The sequence below is a fragment of the Hypanus sabinus genome, chromosome 20, assembly GCF_030144855.1.
Source record: "Hypanus sabinus isolate sHypSab1 chromosome 20, sHypSab1.hap1, whole genome shotgun sequence".
In the NCBI taxonomy this organism is placed as follows: domain Eukaryota; kingdom Metazoa; phylum Chordata; class Chondrichthyes; order Myliobatiformes; family Dasyatidae; genus Hypanus; species Hypanus sabinus.
The window spans coordinates 65,190,382-65,215,678 of NC_082725.1; positions in this window are offsets into that span (position 1 = coordinate 65,190,382).

Here is a 25,297-nt window from a genome sequence, read left to right on the forward strand (position 1 = left end):
GGAGAGGATAGAATGCTATGGAAGAAAGGGAAGGGAGAGGAGCACCAGAGGGAGATGAGGGGCAGGTAAGGAGATAAGGTGTGAGAGGGAAACAGGAATGGGGAATGGTGAAGGAGGGGGAGGAGTCATTAACAGAAGTTTGAGGAATCGGTGCTCATGCCATCAGGTTGGAGGCTACCCAGATGGAATATAAGATTTTGCTTCTCCAATCTTAGTAAAGGCAGCCGTGGTCTGACAGGTCCCATTGCATGATCTCTCTAACTCTGGCTTCTCATCTCTTTTTCCTGTCTTGATGAAGGGTCTCGGCCTGAAATGTCGACTACCTGGCCTGCTGAGTGTGTCCAGTATTTTGTGTTGTGTTACATCTACATTTTCACCTAGGTCATTTATCTATTTCACAAACAGCAGAGGTTCCAGAACAGGTCTCCATGGGGCAGCACTAATTAGATGCCTAAGTCCCTTCTACCACTACTCTCCATCTTCCAGTGTGAACCAGTTCTGAATCCAAATAGCCAATTAACAGCAGAGCAAGTCTTAACCTGCTGGATTAGCCTCCCATGAGGGACTTGGTCAGCAGCTTACAAAAATCCATGAAGGCAACATCCTCATCTTCATTAATCTCTCTCTTCACATAGTCAAAAAAACTCAATCAAGTTGGTAAGACACACAAATCCGTGCTATCCCTCCCTAATTGGGCCATGTGTTTCCAAATGCTCATATATCCTATCCCTAAAAGTTTCCCTGAACTGTTATGAGACTCACTGGTCTATAGACCCCAGGATTTTCCCTTCTTCCCTTCTTAAATAGAGGTACAACATTAGCCACTTGCCTGTCCTCCGGGACCTCACCTGTGCCTCCAGAGGACACAAAGATTCTTGTCTCTTGCCTCCCTCAATAACCTAAGGTAAATCCCATCAGGCCCTGGGGACATCCCCCTTAATTCACAGAATGAGGTCCAATACTTCCTTCTCTTTGACCTCTAAATGCCCTGACATATTTATTCACACAGCACTGATCTCCTGGTCCTCCCTGTCATTTTCCTTGGTAAATACTGAAGTAAAGTGATCATTAAGTAACTCACTCACATTCTCCACATCCAAGCAAATGTTACCCTCTTTATTCCTGAGTGGTCCTATCCTTTCTCTAGATGTCTTCTTGCTCTTAATGTGTGTATAGAATGCCTTGGTATTCACCTTAATTCAACTTGCCAAGGACTTTTCATGGCCCATTCTAGTTTACCTAATTCCCTTCTTGAGTTATTTTCTGGCTTCTTAATAATCCTCATGTGCTTTGTTTGATGCTAACTTCTGAAGCTTTGCCTTTTCCTTTTTCTTCCTTTCATCACCTCTCTGGACATTCAAGGTTTCCTAATCTTTCCTTCCTTGTCCTTTCTTCTACAGGACCATACCTTGCCTGTTCTCAGTGCAAATGACCTTTAAGCAACCTCCACATGTCTGCTGTGAACTTGCCAGAAAGAATGGAGTTCCCAATTACCTCTTTAGTTCCTACCTAGTGCCTTCATAATTTGCCTCACTCCAATATAAGATTCTCGCACAAGGACCATACCTATCCTTATCTATAGCTGTGCTGAAAGTTAAGGAGTTGTGGTCTCTGGCCTCTAACTGTTCATCCACTGAAAGGTCAGTCTCCTGGCCAGGCTCATTATGCAACACCAGGTCAGTACTGCCCCTCCTCTCACCCGACCGTTCACATATTGATTTAAGAAACCTTCCTGGATACACAACAAATTCTGCCCCATCTAAACCCCTTGCACTAAGAAGGTCTCAGTTTATATTAGGGAAGTTGAAAGCTGCCATTTCCTAAATCTATTACATCTGTTCCTGAATGTCCCAGTGGCTATTAGGAGATCTATAGTACAATCCCATCAGTGTGATCATAACCTTCCTATTCAGACTCAGTGCCCGAACCCTCCATTATGTCTCCCCTGAGTGCCACTGTGATATTGTCCCTGATCTGTAGTGCAACTCCCTCCACCTTTTTCCTCCTCTATCTTTGCGAAAACTTTGAAAACCTGGTCAATTAATCTCCCATTCCTGCACCTCTTTCAACCAAGTCTCAATAATGACCACAGCATCATAGTTCCATGTACTGACCCATGCTTCAAGCTCATCACCTTTGCCCAGAGATCTCCTAGCAGTAAAATACACACACTTCAAACTATCCAACCCAACATACCTGTTATTTTGATTTTGCCTTTCAATACTTTCCTTGACATCTACCTTCCTGTCCAATCCTTCACTTACTGACCTGGTGCTATGGCTTCCAGTCCCGTGCAAAACTAGTTTCAACCCTTCCGAGTAGCATTAGCAAATTTCCCAGCCAGGGTGTAGGTTCCCCTGCAGTTCAGGTACAACCTGTCCCACTTGTACAGGTTGTCCCTCCCAGAGAAAGTTCCAGTGATCCAATAACATAAAACCCAGCCCCCTGCACCATCTCCTCAGCTATTCATTAATCTGTGCTATCATCCCATTCCTACCTGCTCTAACCTGTGGCACCAGGAGTAATCTGGAGATTGCAACCTCGGAGGTCCTTCTCTTCAGCCTCCTTCTAAATTTATATACTCACCATTTAGGACCTCTTCCCCTTTTATACCTCTGTCATTGATGCCAATATACACCACAACCTCTGGCTGCTCCCCCCCCCCCCCCTTGAGAAAATCCTGCAGCCCTGCAGCCACTTCGATACATCCTGGACCCTTGCACCCAGGAGGCACACACCATCCTGGTGTCTCTTCTGTAGCCACAGAGTCTCCTGTTTGTTCCCCTAATTATCGAGTCCCCTGTCACTACTACACTGCTTGACTCAGAGCCGGCCACAGTGCCAGTAGCTGGACTGGTTGTTGCTGTGCCCTGATGGGTCATTTCTCCCATCCCAAGCAGTATCCAAAGAGGTATACTTGTTGCTGAGGGCACTGTCTGCTTAATCCCCTTACCTCTCCTGGTGGTCACACATCTACTCTCTGAAGTCTGTACTCCAGGTGTAACGACCTCTTCAAAAATCTCATCTGTAATGTCTTCAGCCTCCTGATGATCTGACTGTATCCGAATCCAGCTACAACTCCTTGGCCCAGTCAGTCAGGAGCTGAAGTTGGATCTACTACCCTCAGATCAGAGAAACCAACATCCTGATTACTCTGTACAAAACAACAGCTTATGTCTTCTCATCTGTACCTCTGCCTATCCTTGTCGAAAGCTGTTAAGCCAAAGCCTTCCCATTCTATCATTGACACACTCCAGCAAAGGCCCCTCCACTTGACCCCGCCCTCCTTTCACTTGACGCTGAGTTTAGGCCTCTGATGCTGATGCTAGAAATCTGAAATAAAAATAAAATTAGTTTTGTGGAGAGAGGAACGGAGTTGCCATTTTTGGTCAAAGACCTGAAGTGCTCAGTCTACTTATTCCCGCAGGTGTTTCCTGACCTTCTGAGTGTTTTAAACATTCTCTGACGGGGCTTCCAGTTGAGACGACGCTGATAAGTAGTGACATTTTGCATGTGGCTCCAATGGGAATCATCAGATATTCCAATTAAGGACTACTACAGCTGAAAACCACAGCCACACCTATCAGTGTGCACCAATCAGTAAGCAGCATCATCTCAACATCTATGAAAGATCTATTGATACTCAAAATCAGTGGACGCCAATGGGCATATTCAGTTTGCAATTGCAGTTCCCCTATGGGGATGGCACACTGATCTACAGGAACAGTTGAAATGCAGAGGCTTTGACTCCCACTCCCGTCTATCCTGTCGAATGTAGTCTCTGGACAATAAAACTGAAGAACTCAGAGCAAGATTGCAGTACCAGTAGATCATCAGGGAGTGCTGCGCACTTTCCTTTATGGAAACATGGCCCACACCTGCCAATTTGGATGCAATGTGCCAAGGGCTTCACCACTCTCCTTAAAGAAAGTTCAGCTCATTTTCTTAAAGATACTGGAACTTCTAGTGGTCAAATGTTGCCCTTTTTATTTGTTGGGGGAGTTTCCATCATCAGCTTGTTAGTGGTGTAAATTGCACCTCAGGCCGGTACTGGAATGGCTAAACACTGTAATCAGGAGGCATGAAACAGCGCACCCTGATGTTCTCTGGATCATTGCAGGAAATTTTAACCAGGCCAGTTTGAAGAAGTCTCTGAACAATTACCACCAACGTATCACCTGTGGAGCTGAAGAGGCCAACACACTTGACCACTGTTACACCACCGTCAAGAACATTTACAGTGCCAAACCACATGGACATTTTGTAAAGTCCGATCCCCTGGCTGTACTTCAATCCCAACGTATAGGTAGATACTAAAGACCGTAACATCTTGGTGAAGACCAAGAACGTATGGTCAAGGGAGGTGGAGGAGTGCTTACAAGGCTGCTTTGAGTCGGTGGACTGGACAATATTAAGGGATTCATCTTCGAATCAGAATGAATACGTTACAGTTGTCACCAATTTCACCAAGACCTGTGTGCCTTCAAGAGCACACCAGATATACCTGAACTAAAAGCCTTAGAGGAACCTGGAGTCTCATAGTCCATGGAGGGCTGGACCTCTGGCATTCAAGATCAGTGATCCAGAACTATTCAAGAAGTCCAGGTGAGAACTGGCTACTTTAGGAGTGAAAAAAGCAATTCCAGTTGAGTTTAGAGGTGGAATTGGACAAATGTAGGTTCTAGCAGGGTTTGCAGGCCAAGACTTACTGCAAAATGAAACTTAACATGATGAATCGCTGTGATGCTTTACTCCCAGATGAGCTCAACACCATTTACACATGCTTTGAAAGGGAAAATAAAGTTACACCTGATGACCCTGTGATTCCATCTCAGTTAGAATATCTTACAAGAAGTTGAATGCTGACAAGGCATCAGTCTCTGTTGGTGTACCTGGTAGGAACTTCTGCCAACCAGCTGTCAGGAGTGACCAAGGACATCTCACTGTGCTAGCCAGAGATTCAAAAGGGTGATAGTCATACCTGTACCCAAGAAGTGTAAGATGAGCTGCCTGAATGACTAGCAACAAATTGCACTCCTATCTACTGTGATGAAGTGCATGGTCAGAATCAACTCCTAACTAAGCAAGGTCATGGATCTGCTGCAATTTGCTTTTCACTGCAATATGACGACAACCTATGCAATCCACTTGCCCTTGGATCACCTAGATAACAGTAATATTTATGTCAGGTTACTGTTTTTTGATTAGTGTTCAACACAATCATATCTCATTTCTAATCAAGTTCCAGAAACTGGGCCTTTGTAACTCCCTCAGCAAGTGGATCCTTGACTTCCTCTCTCATCTGTACTGATCAGAAATATCATCTTTTCCTCATTAAGAATCAACACTCTGCACTCAAGGATGTGTGTTTATCCCACTGTCCTACTCTACATTCACGATTGTGTGGCTAGGCACAAATCAAACTTCATCAATAAATTTGCTGATGTCACAACTATAGTTTGCAGAATTTGAGATGGTGACGAGGAAGTGTACAGGACTGAAATTAATTGGCTGTTTGAGTGGTGACACAATAACAACCTTGCACTTAATGTCAGTAGGACCAAGGAGTTGATTGCGGACTTCAGGAAGGGGAAGTTGAGGGAACACACACAAGTCCTCATCGTGGGATCAGCAGTGAGCAGTTTCAAGTTCCTGGATGTCAACATCTCTAAAGATCTATCCTGAGCTCAACATACTGATGCAAGTACAAAGAAGTATGATAGTGGCTATATTTCATTAGGAATTCAATAGATTTCAATGAGGTCACCACTCATTCTTCCGAATTCTAGGGAGTACAGGCTCAGAGTCATCAAATACTCTTCTTAGGACAAGCCTTTCAATCACCGGATCATTTTCATGAACCTCCTTTGAACCCTCTCCAATGTCAGCACATCTTTCTTTTAGATAAGGGGCCCAAAACTGCCACAATACTCCAAGTGAGGCCTCACCAGTGCTTTATAAAGTCTCACCATTACATCCTTGCTTTCATATTCTAGTCCTCTTGAAATGTATGCTAACATCGCAGTTCCCTTCCTCACCACCAACTCAAGCTGTAAATTAACCTTCAGGGACTCCTGCATGATGACTCCCAAGTCCCTTTGCACATCGGAGTTTTTGAACTTTCTCCCTATTTAGAAAATAGACAACTCTTCGACCAAACTTCGACAATTTCTTCGACCAAAGTGCATGACCATACACTTTCCGCCACTGTATTCCATCTGCCACTTCTTTGTCCATTCTCCTAATCTAACCTGTAGCTTCTCTGCTTCCTCAAAACTACCTCCCCTCCACTTAACTTCATATCGTTTACAAACTTGGCCATAAAGCCATCAATTCCTTCATCCAAATCATTGACATATCGTATAAAAAGAATCAGTCTCAACACAGACCCCTGAGGAACATCACTAGTCACTAACAACCAACCAGAAAAGCTTCCCTTTATTCCCACTCTTTGGCTCCTGCCATTCAGCCAAAGCTCTATCCATGCTAGTATCTTTCCTGTAACTCTTAACTTGTTAAGCAGCCTCATGTGTGGCACCTTGTCAAAGGTCTTCTGAAAATCCAAGTCCATAACATCCACCAATTCCCCTTTGTCTATTCTACTTGTTATTTCTTCAAAGAATTCCAACAGATTTGTCAGGCAAGATTTTCCCTTGGGGAAACCATGCTAACTACAGCCTATTTTATCATGTGCCTCCAAGTGTCCTGAAACCACATCCTTAACTATCCACTCCAACATCTTACCATCCACTGACGTCAGACTAATTGGCCTATAATTTCCTTTCTTCTGCTTCTCTCCCTTGGAGTGAAATTTGCAATTTTCCGGTCCTCCAAAACCATGCCAGAATCTATTGATTCTTGAAAGATAATTACTAATCATAATCTCTTTAGCCACCTCTTTCAGAACCCTGGGGTGTACACCATCTGGTCCAGGTGACTTATCTACATTTAGACCTTTCAGTTTCCCCAAGAACCTTCTCCCTTGTAATGGCAACTTCACTCACTTCATGACCCTGACACCTGAAACTTCCACCATACTGTTAGTGTCTTCCACAGTGAAGACTGATGAAAAACACTTATTCAGTTTACCTGCCATTTCCTTGTCCCCCATTACTACCTCTCCAGTGGTCCGATAACTACTCTCACCTCCCATTTATACTTTAGATATCCGAGGAAACTTTTGGTAACCTCTTTAGCTTTCCTTTGTATTCCATCTTTTCCTTCTTTATGACTTTTTCTAGCTGTCTTCTGTTGGCTTTTAAAGGCTTCCCAATCCTGTAACTTTGCACAAATTTTTGCTCTATTATATGCCCTCTCTTTGGCTTTTATGTTGGCCTTGATTTCTCATGTCAGTTGTATTATCCTGCATTTCTTCTTTGGGATGTATCTATCCTGTGCCTTCTGAATTGCTCCCAGAAATTCCAGCCATAGCTGCTCCACCATCATCCCTGTTAGCGTTCCTTTCCAATCAATTCTAGCCAGCTCCTCTCTTATGCCTGTGTAATTCCCTTTACCCCACTACAATACTGATACATCTGACATCCGCTTCTCCTTCTCAAATTGCAGGGTGAAGTCTATTACCTCCCAAGGAGGAGGTACAGGAGCCTCAAGACACACACTTGATGTTTCAGGAATAGCTTCCTCCCCTCCATGGGCAGATTTCTGAATGAACGATGAATCCATGAACACACCTCACTATTTTTCCCTTATTAATGCTGAGTATTTAATTCAGTTTTTTAATATTCTTCTTAGATATATAGATACTTTACTGATCCCAAAAGAAATTACAGTGTCACAGTAGCATTACAAGCACACAGATGTACAAATATTAGAAGGGATGTAAGAAAAAGTAAAAATAAGTTACCTCAAACAGTCTAACAGGAGGAGGTCATCACTTCCCCGGTACAGGTTGACTCGTATAGAGCCTATTGGCTGAGGGTAAGAATGACCTCTTATATCGCCCTTTGGAGCAGTGCAGTTGTCTTAGTCTATTATCCAAAATACTCCTCTGTTCAGTCAAGGTGTCATGCAGAGGGTGAGAAACATTGTCCGGAATTGCCAGGATTTTCCGTAGGGTCCTTTGTTCTACCACAGCCTCTAGTGTGTTCAGTTTGACTCCCAGAACAGAGCCAGCCTTTCTAATCAGTTTATTGAGCCTGTTGGCATCACCCATGTTGATGCTATTGCCCCAGCACAGTGCCACATAGTAGATTGTACTGGTGACAACAGACTGGTAGAACTTGCAAAGGAGAGGCTTGTGTACACCAAAGGAACTCACTCTCCTCAGGAAGTAGAGGCCACTCTGGACCTCCTTGTACACAGCCTCTGTGTTGGTGCTCCACTCAAGTCTGTCATCCAGGTCCATCCCCAGGTACCTGTACACAGCCTCTGTGTTGGTGCTCCACTCAAGTCTGTCATCCAGGTCCATCCCCAGGTACCTGTACACAGCCTCTGTGTTGGTGCTCCACTCAAGTCTGTCATCCAGGTCCATCCCCAGGTACCTGTACACAGCCTCTGTGTTGGTGCTCCACTCAAGTCTGTCATCCAGGTCCATCCCCAGGTACCTGTAGGTCCTCATGACATCCACGTCCTCACGGTCAATATTACCAGGGAGCAGTACAGGCTTAGTTTTCCTGAAGTCCATCACCATCTCCTTTGTCTTACTGATGTTGAGCTGCAGATGATTCAGCTTGCACCATTTGACAAAGTCCTTCACCCAGGCCCCATATTCATCTTCCCATCCTCCCTTTATACACTCACCTATTGCTGAGTCATCAGAGAATTTCTGCAGATGACGTGACTCAGTGTTGTATCTAAAGACTGAGGTATACAGGGTAAACCAGCAGGGAACCAATACAGTCCCCCGTGGGGCTCTGGTGCTGCTTATGGCCATGCCTGACACACAGCTCTGAAGCCGCACAAACTGTGGTCTGCTGGTCAGGTATTCTTATTGTAATTTATAGTTTTTTATTATGTATTGTAATGTACTGCTGCTGCAAAACAACAAATTTCACAACATGTGCCGGTGATATTAAACCTCATTCTGAATCTGATTTTATCGATGCATTTGTTTAGCCCTAGTTCTCACCTTTGCTCAAAAATCTTTCAACAGCCTCAACATTCTCACTTGTTGACCTTCCATTTTTCTGTTGTGGGGCTCCTCTCGGGTGACTCTAGCAGAAATAGAAAAGGGGATAAGAGTTTTGGTATCCTGTTCCACTACCAACATCAACAAGGTCTGGCACTTTTCTAAGTGCAGATAGTGGGATCTTACTGCGTGCAAACAGGCAGCTGTGCTTCCGACAATGTGATTGATCGCATATAAAACTTTTCATTAGGCATCCCAGTTGATGAATGGTACAATGAAAATGGAAATCTGTCTTGCTGTCATTGTTACCCTCTCCAGTCCTCCGATTTTGCACATTTTAGAGATAGTTCTTGCCTTGAAATTCAATATCTCTGTGCTGTGGCCAAATGGGTTTCAAAGATTTAATTTAATTTTTTTTTAATGGCTAGTTTTGTGTGAAAATGGATCTGTTCCTCCTTGAGATGAAGCTTTATGATGCTTGCTCAGGCCCTTTCTCCACATTTACCACCTGCAGAACATCATCCAGACTCGTTAACAAAAGTCAAGTGGGTCATTTATAGTAGTTAAGCTGTTTCAATTTCATTATTACATTTAATTTTCTATCAGACAGCTTAACTTACTTAAATTAACATGAAGAAAAGCAATAAATAGCATACAAGTCTGCTAGATGGAGAATGCATATAATTTCTAAGTGGCATTAAAGGCTCTTAAAACTGCAGTTTTGCTGTCAATTTTTATTACCAATTCCGTGTATAAGATAATATATCTTATTCATTAAAATTATAAAAAGATGTCTTGTTTAAATGGAGACACATCAATATATTAATTGTTGATAATTATTGAGCTCTCCCTGGCTTGATTATAGTATTTATTGCTCTATTAATATCATTAAGCAAATGATTATGACTTTGTTGTTTGTGGGATCCTGCTCTGTACAAATTGGTGAACTCATTTCCTACATGATAATGACGTCTATGTAGAATGCAACCAGTTTAGTTACAGTCTTGTGGTTGTAGGCACCAGGGGTTGATCCTGACATCCGGTGCTCTCGGTGGATTTCTCCTGGTTTCTCCAACATATACCAAAGAAGTGTGTGTTGATAGTTTGAATTGTCATCAGTGTGTTGGGAATTGTGGAACATGGATGAGTAGCAGAGAATAAAATAAGATTAATATATGATTAGTGTAAAAGTTGGTGCTTAATGATCAATATGGATTTGATGGCAAAAGTATTGATTTTGTGACATTAAGAAAATTTTAAAGGGCGAGAACAACTCTGTGTGGACCTGAGGTCAGGGAAGCAGCTACAGAGGGAGGTCGGATAAGATGCACCTGCATCTGCTGATGGCAAAGGGTACACACAACACCGCAGGAAGTTGCAGAGGATTATAAAAACTACTCACTCAACTGAGAGAAATAGCCTCCCCAACACAGACCGTCTCCACTTCCCTCTGCCTTGGAGAAACCACCCCTCCACAGACTGTCTCTACTTCCCTCTGCCTTTGGGAAAACCTCCCCACCACAGACTGTCTCCACTTCCCTCTGCCTTGGACAAAACCTCCCCACCAGAGACTGTCTCCACTTCCCTCTTCCTTTGGGAAAACCTCCCCACCACAGACTGTCTCCACTTCCCTCTGACGGACAAAACCTCCCCACCACAGACTGTCACCACTTCCCTCTGTCTTTGGGAAAACCTCCCCACCTCAGACTGTCTCTACTTCCCTCTGCCTTTGGGAAAACCTCCCCACCACAGACTGTCTCCACTTTCCTCTGCCTTTGGGAAACCACCCCTCCACAGCCTGTCTCCACTTCCCACTGCCTTAGAGAAAACTCCCCAACACAGACTGTCTCCACTTCCTACGGCCTTGGAGAAACCTCCCCTCCAGAGGCAGTCTCCACTTCCCACGGCCTTGGAGAAACCTCCCCTCCAGAGACTGTCTCCACTTCCCTCTGCCTTTGGGAAAACCTCCCAATCACAGACTGTCCCCACTTCCCTCTGCCTTGGAGAAACTTCCCCAATGCAGACTGTCTACACTTCCCTCTGCCTTTGGGAAAATATCCCAATCACAGACTGTCTCCACTTCCCTCTGCCTTGGAGAAACCTCCCCTCCAGAGACTGTCTCCACATTCCTATGCCTTGCAGAAACCTACCCTCCACAGACGGTCTCCACTTCCCTCTGCCTTGGAGACACCTCCCCACCACAGACTGTCTCCACATCCCTCTGACTTTGGGAAAACCTCCCCACCACAGACCGTCTCCACTTCCCTCTGCCTTTGGGAAACCACCCCTCCACAGCCTGTCTGCACTTCCCTCTGCTTTAGAGAAAACACCCCAACACAGACTGTCTCCACTTCCTGCTGCCTTTGGGAAACCTCCCCACCACAGACTGTCTCGACTTCCCTCTGCCTTGGAGAAAAATCCCCATCACAGATTGTCTCCAATTCCTTCTGCCTTGTAGAAACCTGCCCTCCACAGACTGTCTCCACTTCCCTCTGCCTTGGAGAAACCTCCCCAGTACAGACTGTCTCCACATCCCTCCGCCTTTGGGAAAACCTCCCCACAACTGACTGTCTCCACTTTCACTGCATGGGAGAAACCTCTCCACCACAGAATGTCTCCACTTCCCACTGCCTTTGGGAAACATCCCAACCACAGAATGTCTCAACTTCCCTCTGCCTTGGAGAAACCTCCGTTCAACAGACTGTCTCGACATCCCTCTTCCTTTGGGAAAACCTCCCCACCACAGACTGTCTCCACTTCCCTCTGCCTTTGGGAAAACCTCCTCACCAGAGACTGTCTCCACTTTCTCTGCCTTGGAGAAAACTCCCGAACACAGACTGTCTCCACGTCCCACTGCCTTTGGGAAAACCTCCCCACCACAGACTGTCTGCACTTCCCTCTGCCTTGGAGAAAACTCCCCAACACAGACTGTCTCCACGTCCCTCTGCCTTTGGGAAAACCTCCCCACCACAGATTGTCTCCACTTCCCTCTGCCTTTGGGAAAACCTCCCAATCACAGACTGTCTCCACTTCCCTCTGCCTTGGAGAAACCTCCCCAACGCAGACTGTCTCCACTTCCCTCTGCCTTTGGTAAAACCTCCCCACCACAGACTGTCTCCAATTTCCGCTGCCTTTGGGAAACCACCCCTCCACAGCCTGTCTCCACTTCCCACTGCCTTAGAGAAAACTCCCCAACACAGACTGTCTCCACTTCCCTCTGCCTTGGAGAAACCTCCCCAACGCAGACTGTCTCCACTTCCCTCTGCCTTTGGGAAAACATCCCAATCACTGACTGTCTCCACTTCCCTCTGCCTTTGGGAAAACATACCCACAACAGATTGTCTCCACATCACTCTGCCTTTGGGAAAACCTCCCCACCACAGACTGTATCCACTTTCCTCTGCCTTGGAGAAACCTCCCCAACGCAGACTGTCTCCACTTCCCACGGCCTTGGAGAAACCTCCCCTCCAGAGGCAGTCTCCACTTCCCACGGCCTTGGAGAAACCTCCCCTCCAGAGACTGTCTCCACTTCCCTCTGCCTTTGGGAAAACCTCCCCACCACAGACTGTCTCCACTTTCCTCTGCCTTTGGGAAACCACCCCTCCACAGCCTGTCTCCACTTCCCACTGCCTTAGAGAAAACTCCCCAACACAGACTGTGTACACTTCCCTCTGCCTTGGAGAAACCTCCCCAACGCAGACTGTCTCCACTTCCCTCTGTCTTTGGGAAAACATCCCAATCACAGACTGTCTCCTCTTCCCTCTGCCTTGGAGAAACCTCCCCAACACAGACTGTCTCCACTTCCCTCTGCCTTGGAGAAACCTCCCCAACACAGACTGTCTCCACTTCCCTCTGCCTTTGGGAAAACATCCCAATCACTGACTGTCTCCACTTCCCTCTGCCTTTGGGAAAACATACCCACAACGGACTGTCTCCACTTTCCTCTGCCTTGGACAAAACACCCCAACACAGATAGTCTCCACTTGCTCTCCTTTTGGGAAAACGTCCCCACCACACACTGTCTCCACTTCCCTCTGCCTTTGGGAAAACATACCCACAACAGATTGTCTCCACATCACTCTGCCTTTGGGAAAACCTCCCCACCACAGACTGTCTCCACTTTCCTCTGCCTTTGGGAAACCACCCCTCCACAGCCTGTCTCCACTTCCCACTGCCTTAGAGAAAACTCCCCAACACAGACTGTGTACACTTCCCTCTGCCTTGGAGAAACCTCCCCAACGCAGACTGTCTCCACTTCCCTCTGTCTTTGGGAAAACATCCCAATCACAGACTGTCTCCTCTTCCCTCTGCCTTGGAGAAACCTCCCCAACACAGACTGTCTCCACTTCCCTCTGCCTTGGAGAAACCTCCCCAACACAGACTGTCTCCACTTCCATCTGCCTTGGAGAAACCTCCCCTCCAGCGACTGTCTCCACTTTCCTATGCCTTGCAGAAACCTACCCTCCACAGACGGTCTCCACTTCCCTCTGCCTTGGAGAAAACTCCCCTCCACAGACTGTCTCTACTTCCCTCTGCCTTTGGGAAAACCTCCCCACCACAGACTGTCTCCACTTCCCTCTGCCTTTGGGAAAACCTCCCCACCACAGACCGTCTCCACTTTCCTAAGCCTTTGGGAAACCACCCCTCCACAGCCTGTCTGCACATCCCTCTGCCTTAGAGAAAACTCCCCAGCACAGACTGTCTCCACTTCTCTCTGGCTTGGACAAAACACCGCAACACAGACTGTCGCCACTTCCCTCTGCCTTTGGGAAACCTCCCCACCACAGACTGTCTCTACATCCCTCTGATTTTGGGAAACCTCCCCACCACAGACCGTCTCCACTTTCCTCTGCCTTTGGGAAACCACCCCTCCACAGCCTGTCTGCACTTCCCTCTGCTTTAGAGAAAACACCCCAACACAGACCGTCTCCACTTTCCTCTGCCTTTGGGAAACCTCCCCACCACAGACTGTCTCGACTTCCCTCTGCCTTGGAGAAAAATCCCCATCACAGATTGTCTCCAATTCCTTCTGCCTTGTAGAAACCTGCCCTCCACAGACTGTCTCCACATCCCTCTGCCTTTGGGAAAACCTCCCCACCACTGACTGTCTCCACTTTCTCTGCATGGGAGAAACCTCTCCACCACAGAATGTCTCCACTTCCCACTGCCTTTGGGAAACATCCCAACCGCAGAATCTCTCAACTTCCCTCTGCCTTGGAGAAACCTCCGTTCAACAGACTGTCTCGACATCCCTCTTCCTTTGGGAAAACCTCCCCACCACAGACTGTCTCCACTTCCCTCTGCCTTTGGGAAAACCCCACCAGAGACTGTCTCCACTTTCTCTGCCTTGGAGAAAACTCCCCAACACAGACTGTCTCCACGTCCCACTGCCTTTGGGAAAACCTCCCAATCACAGACTGTCTCCACTTCCCTCTGCCTTGGAGAAACCTCCCCAACGCAGACTGTCTCCACTTCCCACTGCCTTAGAGAAAACTCCCAAACACAGACTGTATCCACTTCCCTCTGCCTTGGAGAAACCTCCCCAACGCAGACTGTCTCCACATCCCTCTGCCTTTGGGAAAACATCCCAATCACAGACTGTCTCTACTTCTCTCTGCCTTTGGGAAAACATCCCAATCACTGACTGTCTCCACTTCCCTCTGCCTTTGGGAAAACATACCCACCACAGACTGTCTCCACTTTCCTCTGCCTTGGACAAAACACCCCAACACAGACAGTCTCCACTTGCTCTCCCTTTGGGAAAACGTCCCCACCACACACGGTCTCCACTTCCCTCTGCCTTTGGGAAAACCTCCCCACCACAGACTGTCTCCACTTTCCTCTGCCTTGGAGAAAACTCCCCAACGCAGACTGTCTCCACTTCCCACGGCCTTGGAGAAACCTCCCCTCCAGAGACTGTCTCCACTTCCCTCTGCCTTTGGGAAAACCTCCCCACCACAGACTGTCTCCACTTCGCTCTGCCTTTGGGAATCCACCCCTCCACAGCCTGTCTCCACTTCCCACTGCCTTAGAGAAAACTCCCCAACACAGACTGTCTCCACTTCCTACGGCCTTGGAGAAACCTCCACTCCAGAGGCAGTCTCCACTTCCCACGGCCTTGGAGAAACCTCCCCTCCAGAGACTGTCTCCACTTCCCTCTGCCTTTGGGAAAACCTCCCCACCACAGACTGTCTCCAATTTCCGCTGCCTTTGGGAAACCACCCCTCCACAGCCTGTCTCCACTTCCCACTGCCTTAGAGAAAACTCCCAAACACAGACTGTATCCACTTCCCTCTGCCTTGGAGAAACCTCCCCAACGCAGACTGTCTCCACATCCCTCTGCCTTTGGGAAAACATCCCAATCACAGACAGTCTCCTCTTCCCTCTGCCTTGGAGAAACCTCCCCAACACAGACTGTCTCCACTTCCATCTGCCTTGGAGAAACCTCCCCTCCACAGACTGTCTCCACTTCCCTCTGCCTTTGGGAAAACATCCCAATCACAGACTGTCTCCACTTCCCTCTGCCTTGGAGAAACCTACCCTCCACAGACGGTCTCCACTTCCCTCTGCCTTGGAGAAAACTCCCCTCCACAGACTGTCTCTACTTCCCTCTGCCTTTGGGAAAACCTCCCCACCACAGACTGTCTCCACTTCCCTCTGCCTTTGGGAAAACCTCCCCATCACTGTCGGTCTCAACTTGCCTCTGCCTTTGGGAAAACATCCCCACCTCAGACTGTCTCTACTTCCCTCTGCCTTTGGGAAAACCTCCCCACCACAGACTGTCTCCACTTTCCTCTGCCTTTGGGAAACCACCCCTCCACAGCCTGTCTCCACTTCCCACTGCCTTAGAGAAAACTCCCCAACACAGAATGTCTAAACTTACCTCTGCCTTGGACAGAACACCCCAACACAGACTGTCTCCACTTCCCTCTGTCTTTGGGAAAACCTCCCAATCACAGAATGTCTCCACTTCCCTCTGCCTTGGAGAAACCTCCCCAACGCAGACTGTCTCCACTTCCCTCTGCCTTTGGGAAAACATCCCAATCACAGACTGTCTCCACTTCCCTCTGCCTTTGGGAAACATCCCCACCACAGACTGTCTCCACTTCCCTCTGCCTTGGAGAAACCTCCGTACAACAGACTGTCTCGACTTCCCTCTGCCTTTGGGAAACCTTCCCATCACAGACTGTCCCCACTTCCCTCTGACTTTGGGAAAACCTCCCCATCACTGTCTGTCTCAACTTGCCTCTGCCTTTGGGAAAACATCCTCACAACAGACTGTCTCCACTTCCCTCTGTCTTTGGGAAAACATCCCAATCACAGACTGTCTCCTCTTCCATCTGCCTTGGAGAAACCTCCCCAACGCAGACTATCTCCACTTCCCTCTGCCTTTGGGAAAACCTCCCCATCACTGTCTGTCTCAACTGCCTCTGCCTTTGGGAAAACATCCCCACCTCAGACTGTCTCTACATCCCTATGCCTTTGGGAAAACCTCCCCACCACAGACTGTCTCCACTATCCTCTGCCTTTGGGAAACCACCCCTCCACAGCCTGTCTCCACTTCCCACTGCCTTAGAGAAAACTCCCCAACACAGACTGTCTCCACTTCCCTCTGCCTTTGGGAAAACATCCCAATCACAGACTGTCTCCACTTCCCTCTGCCTTTGGGAAACATCCCCACCACAGACTGTCTCCAGTTCCCTCTGCCTTGTAGAAACCTCCCCTCCAGAGACTGTCTCCACATTCCTATGCCTTGCAGAAACCTTCCCGCCACAGACCGTCTCCACTTCCCTTTGCCTTGGAGAAACCTCCCCTCCACAGACTGTCTGTACTTCCCTCTGCCTTTGAGAAAACCTCCCCACCACAGACTGTCTCCACTTCCCTCTGCCTTTGGGAAAACCTCCCCACCAGAGACTGTCTCCACTTTCTGTTCCTTGGAGAAAACTTCCCAACACAGACTGTCTCCACGTCCCTCTGCCTTTGGGAAAACCTCCCCAACACAGACTGTCTGCACTTCCCTCTGCCTTGGAGAAAACTCCCCAACACAGGCTGTCTCCACGTCCCTCTGCCTTTGGGAAAACCTCCCCACCACAGATTGTCTCCACTTCCCTCTGCCTTTGGGAAAACCTCCCAATCACAGACTGTCTCCACTTCCCTCTGCCTTGGAGAAACCTCCCCAACACAGGCTGTCTCCACGTCCCTCTGCCTTTGGGAAAACCTCCCCACCACAGACTGTCTCCACTTCCCACGGCCTTGGAGAAACCTCCCCTCCAGAGACTGTCTCCACTTCCCTCTGCCTTTGGGAAAACCTCCCCACCACAGACTGTCTCCACTTCGCTCTGCCTTTGGGAAACCACCCCTCCACAGCCTGTCTCCACTTCCCAATGCCTTAGAGAAATCTCCCCAACACAGACTGTCTACACTTCCCTCTGCCTTGGAGAAAACTCCCCATCACAGAATGTCTCCACTTCCCTCTGCCTTTGGGAAAAGATCCCCACCACAGACTGTCTCAACTTCCCTCTGCCTTTGGGAAACCACCCCTCCACAGCCTGTCTCCACTTCCCAATGCCTTAGAGAAATCTCCCCAACACAGACTGTCTCCACTTCCCTCTGCCTTGGACAAAACACCCCAACACAGACTGTCTCCACTTCCCTCTGTCTTTGGGAAAACCTCCCAATCACAGACTGTCTCCACTTCCCTCTGCCTTTGGGGAAACATACCCACAACGGACTGTCTCCACTTTCCTCTGCCTTTGGGAAACATCCCCACCACAGACTGTCTCCAGTTCCCTCTGCCTTGTAGAAACCTCCCCTCCAGAGACTGTCTCCACATTCCTATGCCTTGCAGAAACCTACCCTCCACAGACCGTCTCCACTTCCCTTTGCCTTGGAGAAACCTCCCCTCCACAGACTGTCTGTACTTCCCTCTGCCTTTGGGAAAACCTCCCCACCACAGACTGTCTCCACATCCCTCTGCCTTTGAGAAAACCTCCCCACCACAGACTGTCTCCACTTCCCTCTGCCTTTGGGAAAACCTCCCCACCAGAGACTGTCTCCACATCCCTCTGCCTTTGAGAAAACCTCCCCACCACAGACTGTCTCCACGTCCCTCTGCCTTTGGGAAAACCTCCCCAACACAGACTGTCTGCACTTCCCTCTGCCTTGGAGAAAACTCCCCAACACAGGCTGTCTCCACGTCCCTCTGCCTTTGGGAAAACCTCCCCACCACAGATTGTCTCCACTTCCCTCTGCCTTTGGGAAAACCTCCCAATCACAGACTGTCTCCACTTCCCTCTGCCTTGGAGAAACCTCCCCAACACAGGCTGTCTCCACGTCCCTCTGCCTTTGGGAAAACCTCCCAATCACAGAATGCCTCCACTTCCCTCTGCCTTTGGGAAAACCTCCCAATCACAGAATGTCTCCACTTCCCTCTGCCTTTGGGAAAACATAACCACAACAGATTGTCTCCACTTCCCTACGCCTTTGGGAAAACCTTCCCACCACAGACTGTCTCAACTTCCCTCTGCCTTTGGGAAACCACCCCTCCACAGCCTGTCTCCACTTCCCACTGAATGGGAGAAACCTCCCCACCACAGACTGTCTGCACTCCTCTCTGTCTTGGAGAAAGCTCCCCACCACAGCCTGTCTCCACTTCCCTCTGCCTTAGAGAAAGCTCCGAAACGCAGACTCTCTCCACATCCCTCTGCCTTGGACAAAACACCCCAACACAGACTGTCTACACTTTCCTCTGCCTTTGGGAAAACCTCCCAATCACAGACTGTCTCCACTTCCCTCTGCCTTGCAGAAACCTCCCCAACGCAGACTGTCTCCACGTCCCTCTGCCTTTGGGAAAACCTCCCAATCACAGAATGTCTCCACTTCCCTCTGCCTTTGGGAAAACCTCCCCACCACAGAATGTCTCCACTTCTTTCTGCCTTTGGGAATCATCCCAACCAGAGAATGTCTCAACTTCCCTCTGCCCTGGAGAAACCTCCGTACAACAGACTGTCTCGACTTCCCTCTGCCTTTGGGAAACCTTCCCATCACAGACTGTCTCCACTTCCCTCTGCATTTGGGAATCCTCCCCACCACAGACTTTCTCCACTTCCCTCTGCCTTTGGGAAAACATCCCAATCACAGACTGTCTACTCTTCCCTCTGCCTTGGAGAAACCCCCCCAACGCAGACTGTCTCCACTTCCCTCTGCCTTTGGGAAAACATCCCAATCACAGACTGTCTCCACTTCCCTCTGCCTTGGAGAAACCTCCCCTCCACAGACTGTCTCTACTTCCCTCTGCCTTTGGGAAAACCTCCCCACCACAGACTGTCTCCACTTCCTTCTGCCTTTGGGAAAACCTCCCCACCACAGACCGTCTCCACTTCCCTCTGCCTTTGGGAAAACACCCCAACACAGACTGTCTCCACTTCCTTCTGTCTTTGGGAAAACCTCCCAATCACAGACTGTCTCCACTTCCCTCTGCCTTGCAGAAACCTCCCCAACGCAGACTGTCTCCATGTCCCTCTGCCTTTGGGAAAACCTCCCAATCACAGAATGTCTCCACTTCCCTCTGCCTTTGGGAAAACCTCCCCACCACAGAATGTCTCCACTTCTTTCTGCCTTTGGGAATCATCCCAACCAGAGAATGTCTCAACTTCCCTCTGCCTTGGAGAAACCTCCGTACAACAGACTGTCTCGACTTCCCTCTGCCTTTGGGAAACCTTCCCATCACAGACTGTCTCCACTTCCCTCTGCATTTGGGAATCCTCCCCACCACAGACTTTCTCCACTTCCCTCTGCCTTTGGGAAAACATCCCAATCACAGACTGTCTACTCTTCCCTCTGCCTTGGAGAAACCCCCCCAACGCAGACTGTCTCCACTTCCCTCTGCCTTTGGGAAAACATCCCAATCACAGACTGTCTCCACTTCCCTCTGCCTTTGGGAAACATCCCCATCACAGACTGTCTCCACTTCCCTCTGCCTTGGAGAAACCTCCGTACAACAGACTGTCTCGACATCCCTCTGCCTTTGGGAAACCTTCCCATCACAGACTGTCCCCACTTCCCTCTGACTTTGGGAAAACCTCCCCATCACTGTCTGTCTCAACTTGCCTCTGCCTTTGGGAAAACATCCTCACAACAGACTGTCTCCACTTCCCTCTGTCTTTGGGAAAACATCCCAATCACAGACTGTCTCCTCTTCCATCTGCCTTGGAGAAACCTCCCCAACGCAGACTATCTCCACTTCCCTCTGCCTTTGGGAAAACCTCCCCATCACTGTCTGTCTCAACTGCCTCTGCCTTTGGGAAAACATCCCCACCTCAGACTGTCTCTACATCCCTCTGCCTTTGGGAAAACCTCCCCACCACAGACTGTCTCCACTTTCCTCTGCCTTTGGGAAACCACCCCTCCACAGCCTGTCTCCACTTCCCACTGCCTTAGAGAAAACTCCCCAACACAGACTGTCTCCACTTCCCTCTGCCTTTGGGAAAACATCCCAATCACAGACTGTCTCCACTTCCCTCTGCCTTTGGGAAACATCCCCACCACAGACTGTCTCCAGTTCCCTCTGCCTTGTAGAAACCTCCCCTCCAGAGACTGTCTCCACATTCCTATGCCTTGCAGAAACCTACCCTCCACAGACCGTCTCCACTTTCTGTTCCTTGGAGAAAACTTCCCAACACAGACTGTCTCCACGTCCCTCTGCCTTTGGGAAAACCTCCCCAACACAGACTGTCTGCACTTCCCTCTGCCTTGGAGAAAACTCCCCAACACAGGCTGTCTCCACGTCCCTCTGCCTTTGGGAAAACCTCCCCACCACAGATTGTCTCCACTTCCCTCTGCCTTTGGGAAAACCTCCCCACCACAGACTGTCTCCACTTCCCACGGCCTTGGAGAAACCTCCCCTCCAGAGACTGTCTCCACTTCCCTCTGCCTTTGGGAAAACCTCCCCACCACAGACTGTCTCCACTTCGCTCTGCCTTTGGGAAACCACCCCTCCACAGCCTGTCTCCACTTCCCAATGCCTTAGAGAAATCTCCCCAACACAGACTGTCTACACTTCCCTCTGCCTTGGAGAAAACTCCCCATCACAGAATGTCTCCACTTCCCTCTGCCTTTGGGAAAAGATCCCCACCACAGACTGTCTCAACTTCCCTCTGCCTTTGGGAAACCACCCCTCCACAGCCTGTCTCCACTTCCCAATGCCTTAGAGAAATCTCCCCAACACAGACTGTCTCCACTTCCCTCTGCCTTGGACAAAACACCCCAACACAGACTGTCTCCACTTCCCTCTGTCTTTGGGAAAACCTCCCAATCACAGACTGTCTCCACTTCCCTCTGCCTTTGGGAAAACATACCCACAACGGACTGTCTCCACTTTCCTCTGCCTTTGGGAAACATCCCCACCACAGACTGTCTCCAGTTCCCTCTGCCTTGTAGAAACCTCCCCTCCAGAGACTGTCTCCACATTCCTATGCCTTGCAGAAACCTACCCTCCACAGACCGTCTCCACTTAGCTTTGCCTTGGAGAAACCTCCCCTCCACAGACTGTCTGTATTTCCCTCTGCCTTTGGGAAAACCTCCCCACCACAGACTGTCTCCACATCCCTCTGCCTTTGAGAAAACCTCCCCACCACAGACTGTCTCCACTTCCCTCGGCCTTTGGCAAAACCTCCCCACCAGAGACTGTCTCCACTTTCTGTTCCTTGGAGAAAACTTCCCAACACAGACTGTCTCCACGTCCCTCTGCCTTTGGGAAAACCTCCCCAACACAGACTGTCTGCACTTCCCTCTGCCTTGGAGAAAACTCCCCAACACAGGCTGTCTCCACGTCCCTCTGCCTTTGGGAAAACCTCCCCACCACAGATTGTCTCCACTTCCCTCTGCCTTTGGGAAAACCTCCCAATCACAGACTGTCTCCACTTCCCTCTGCCTTGGAGAAACCTCCCCAACACAGGCTGTCTCCACGTCCCTCTGCCTTTGGGAAAACCTCCCCACCACAGATTGTCTCCACTTCCCTCTGCCTTTGGGAAAACCTCCCAATCACAGACTGTCTCCACTTCCCTCTGCCTTGGAGAAACCTCCCCAACACAGGCTGTCTCCACTTCCCACTGCCTTAGAGAAATCTCCCCAACACAGACTGTCTACACTTCCCTCTGCCTTGGAGAAAACTCCCCATCACAGAATGTCTCCACTTCCCTCTGCCTTTGGGAAAAGATCCCCACCACAGACTGTCTCAACTTCCCTCTGCCTTTGGGAAACCACCCCTCCACAGCCTGTCTCCACTTCCCAATGCCTTAGAGAAATCTCCCCAACACAGACTGTCTCCACTTCCCTCTGCCTTGGACAAAACACCCCAACACAGACTGTCTCCACTTCCCTCTGCCTTGGACAAAACACCCCAACACAGACTGTCTCCACTTCCCTCTGTCTTTGGGAAAACCTCCCAATCACAGACTGTCTCCACTTCCCTCTGCCTTGGAGAAACCTCCCCAACGCAGACTGTCTCCACTTCCCTCTGCCTTTGGGAAAACATCCCAATCACAGACTGTCTCCTCTTCCCTCTGCCTTGGAGAAACCTCCCCAACGCAGACTGTCTCCACTTCCCTCTGCCTTTGGGAAAACATCCCAATCACAGACTGTCTCCTCTTCCCTCTGCCTTGGAGAAACCTCCCCAATGCAGACTGTCTCCACTTCCCTCTGCCTTTGGGAAAACCTCCCCACCAGAGACTGTCTCCACTTTCTGTGTCTTGGAGAAAACTTCCCAACACAGACTGTCTCCATGTCCCTCTGCCTTTGGGAAAACCTCCCCAACACAGACTGTCTGCACTTCCCTCTGCCTTGGAGAAAACTCCCCAACACAGGCTGTCTCCACGTCCCTCTGCCTTTGGGAAAACCTCCCCACCACAGAATGTCTCCACTTCCCTCTGCCTTTGGGAAAACCTCCCAATCACAGACTGTCTCCACTTCCCTCTGCCTTGGAGAAACCTCCCCAACACAGGCTGTCTCCACGTCCCTCTGCCTTTGGGAAAACCTCCCCACCACAGACTGTCTCCACTTCCCTCTGCCTTTGGGAAAACATACCCACAACAGATTGTCTCCACTTCCCTCTGCCTTTGGGAAAACCTCCCCACCACAGATTGTCTCCACTTCCCACGGCCTTGGAGAAACCTCCCCTCCAGAGACTGTCTCCACTTCCCTCTGCCTTTGGGAAAACTTCCCCACCACAGACTGTCTCCACTTCCCTCTGCCTTTGGGAAAAGCTCCCCACCACAGACTGTCTCCACTTCGCTCTGCCTTTGGGAAACCACCCCTCCACAGCCTGTCTCCACTTCCCAATGCCTTAGAGAAATCTCCCCAACACAGACTGTCTACACTTCCCTCTGCCTTGGAGAAAACTCCCCATCACAGAATGTCTCCACTTCCCTCTGCCTTTTGGAAAAGATCCCCACCACAGACTGTCTCAACTTCCCTCTGCCTTTGGGAAACCACCCCTCCACAGCCTGTCTCCACTTCCCAATGCCTTAGAGAAATCTCCCCAACACAGACTGTCTCCACTTCCCTCTGCCTTGGACAAAACACCCCAACACAGACTGTCTCCACTTCCCTCTGTCTTTGGGAAAACCTCCCAATCACAGACTGTCTCCACTTCCCTCTGCCTTTGGGAAAACATACCCACAACGGACTGTCTCCACTTTCCTCTGCCTTTGGGAAACATCCCCACCACAGACTGTCTCCAGTTCCCTCTGCCTTGTAGAAACCTCCCCTCCAGAGACTGTCTCCACATTCCTATGCCTTGCAGAAACCTACCCTCCACAGACCGTCTCCACTTCCCTTTGCCTTGGAGAAACCTCCCCTCCACAGACTGTCTGCACTCCTCTCTGTCTTGGAGAAAGCTCCCCACCACAGCCTGTCTCCACTTCCCTCTGCCTTAGAGAAAGCTCCGAAACGCAGACTCTCTCCACATCCCTCTGCCTTGGACAAAACACCCCAACACAGACTGTCTACACTTTCCTCTGCCTTTGGGAAAACCTCCCAATCACAGAATGTCTCCACCCCTCTGCCTTTGGGAAAACCTCCCCACCACAGAATGTCTCCACTTCTTTCTGCCTTTGGGAATCATCCCAACCAGAGAATGTCTCAACTTCCCTCTGCCTTGGAGAAACCTCCGTACAACAGACTGTCTCGACTTCCCTCTGCCTTTGGGAAACCTTCCCATCACAGACTGTCTCCACTTCCCTCTGCATTTGGGAATCCTCCCCACCACAGACTTTCTCCACTTCCCTCTGCCTTTGGGAAAACATCCCAATCACAGACTGTCTACTCTTCCCTCTGCCTTGGAGAAACCCCCCCAACGCAGACTGTCTCCACTTCCCTCTGCCTTTGGGAAAACATCCCAATCACAGACTGTCTCCACTTCCCTCTGCCTTGGAGAAACCTCCCCTCCACAGACTGTCTCTACTTCCCTCTGCCTTTGGGAAAACCTCCCCACCACAGACTGTCTCCACTTCCTTCTGCCTTTGGGAAAACCTCCCCACCACAGACCGTCTCCACTTCCCTCTGCCTTTGGGAAAACACCCCAACACAGACTGTCTCCACTTCCTTCTGTCTTTGGGAAAACCTCCCAATCACAGAATGTCTCCACTTCCCTCTGCCTTTGGGAAAACCTCCCCACCACAGAATGTCTCCACTTCTTTCTGCCTTTGGGAATCATCCCAACCAGAGAATGTCTCAACTTCCCTCTGCCTTGGAGAAACCTCGGTACAACAGACTGTCTCGACTTCCCTCTGCCTTTGGGAAACCTTCCCATCACAGACTGTCTCCACTTCCCTCTGCATTTGGGAATCCTCCCCACCACAGACTTTCTCCACTTCCCTCTGCCTTTGGGAAAATATCCCAATCACAGACTGTCTACTCTTCCCTCTGCCTTGGAGAAACCCCCCCAACGCAGACTGTCTCCACTTCCCTCTGCCTTTGGGAAAACATCCCAATCACAGACTGTCTCCACTTCCCTCGGCCTTTGGGAAACATCCCCATCACAGACTGTCTCCACTTCCCTCTGCCTTGGAGAAACCTCCGTACAACAGACTGTCTCGACTTCCCTCTGCCTTTGGGAAACCTTCCCATCACAGACTGTCCCCACTTCCCTCTGACTTTGGGAAAACCTCCCCATCACTGTCTGTCTCAACTTGCCTCTGCCTTTGGGAAAAC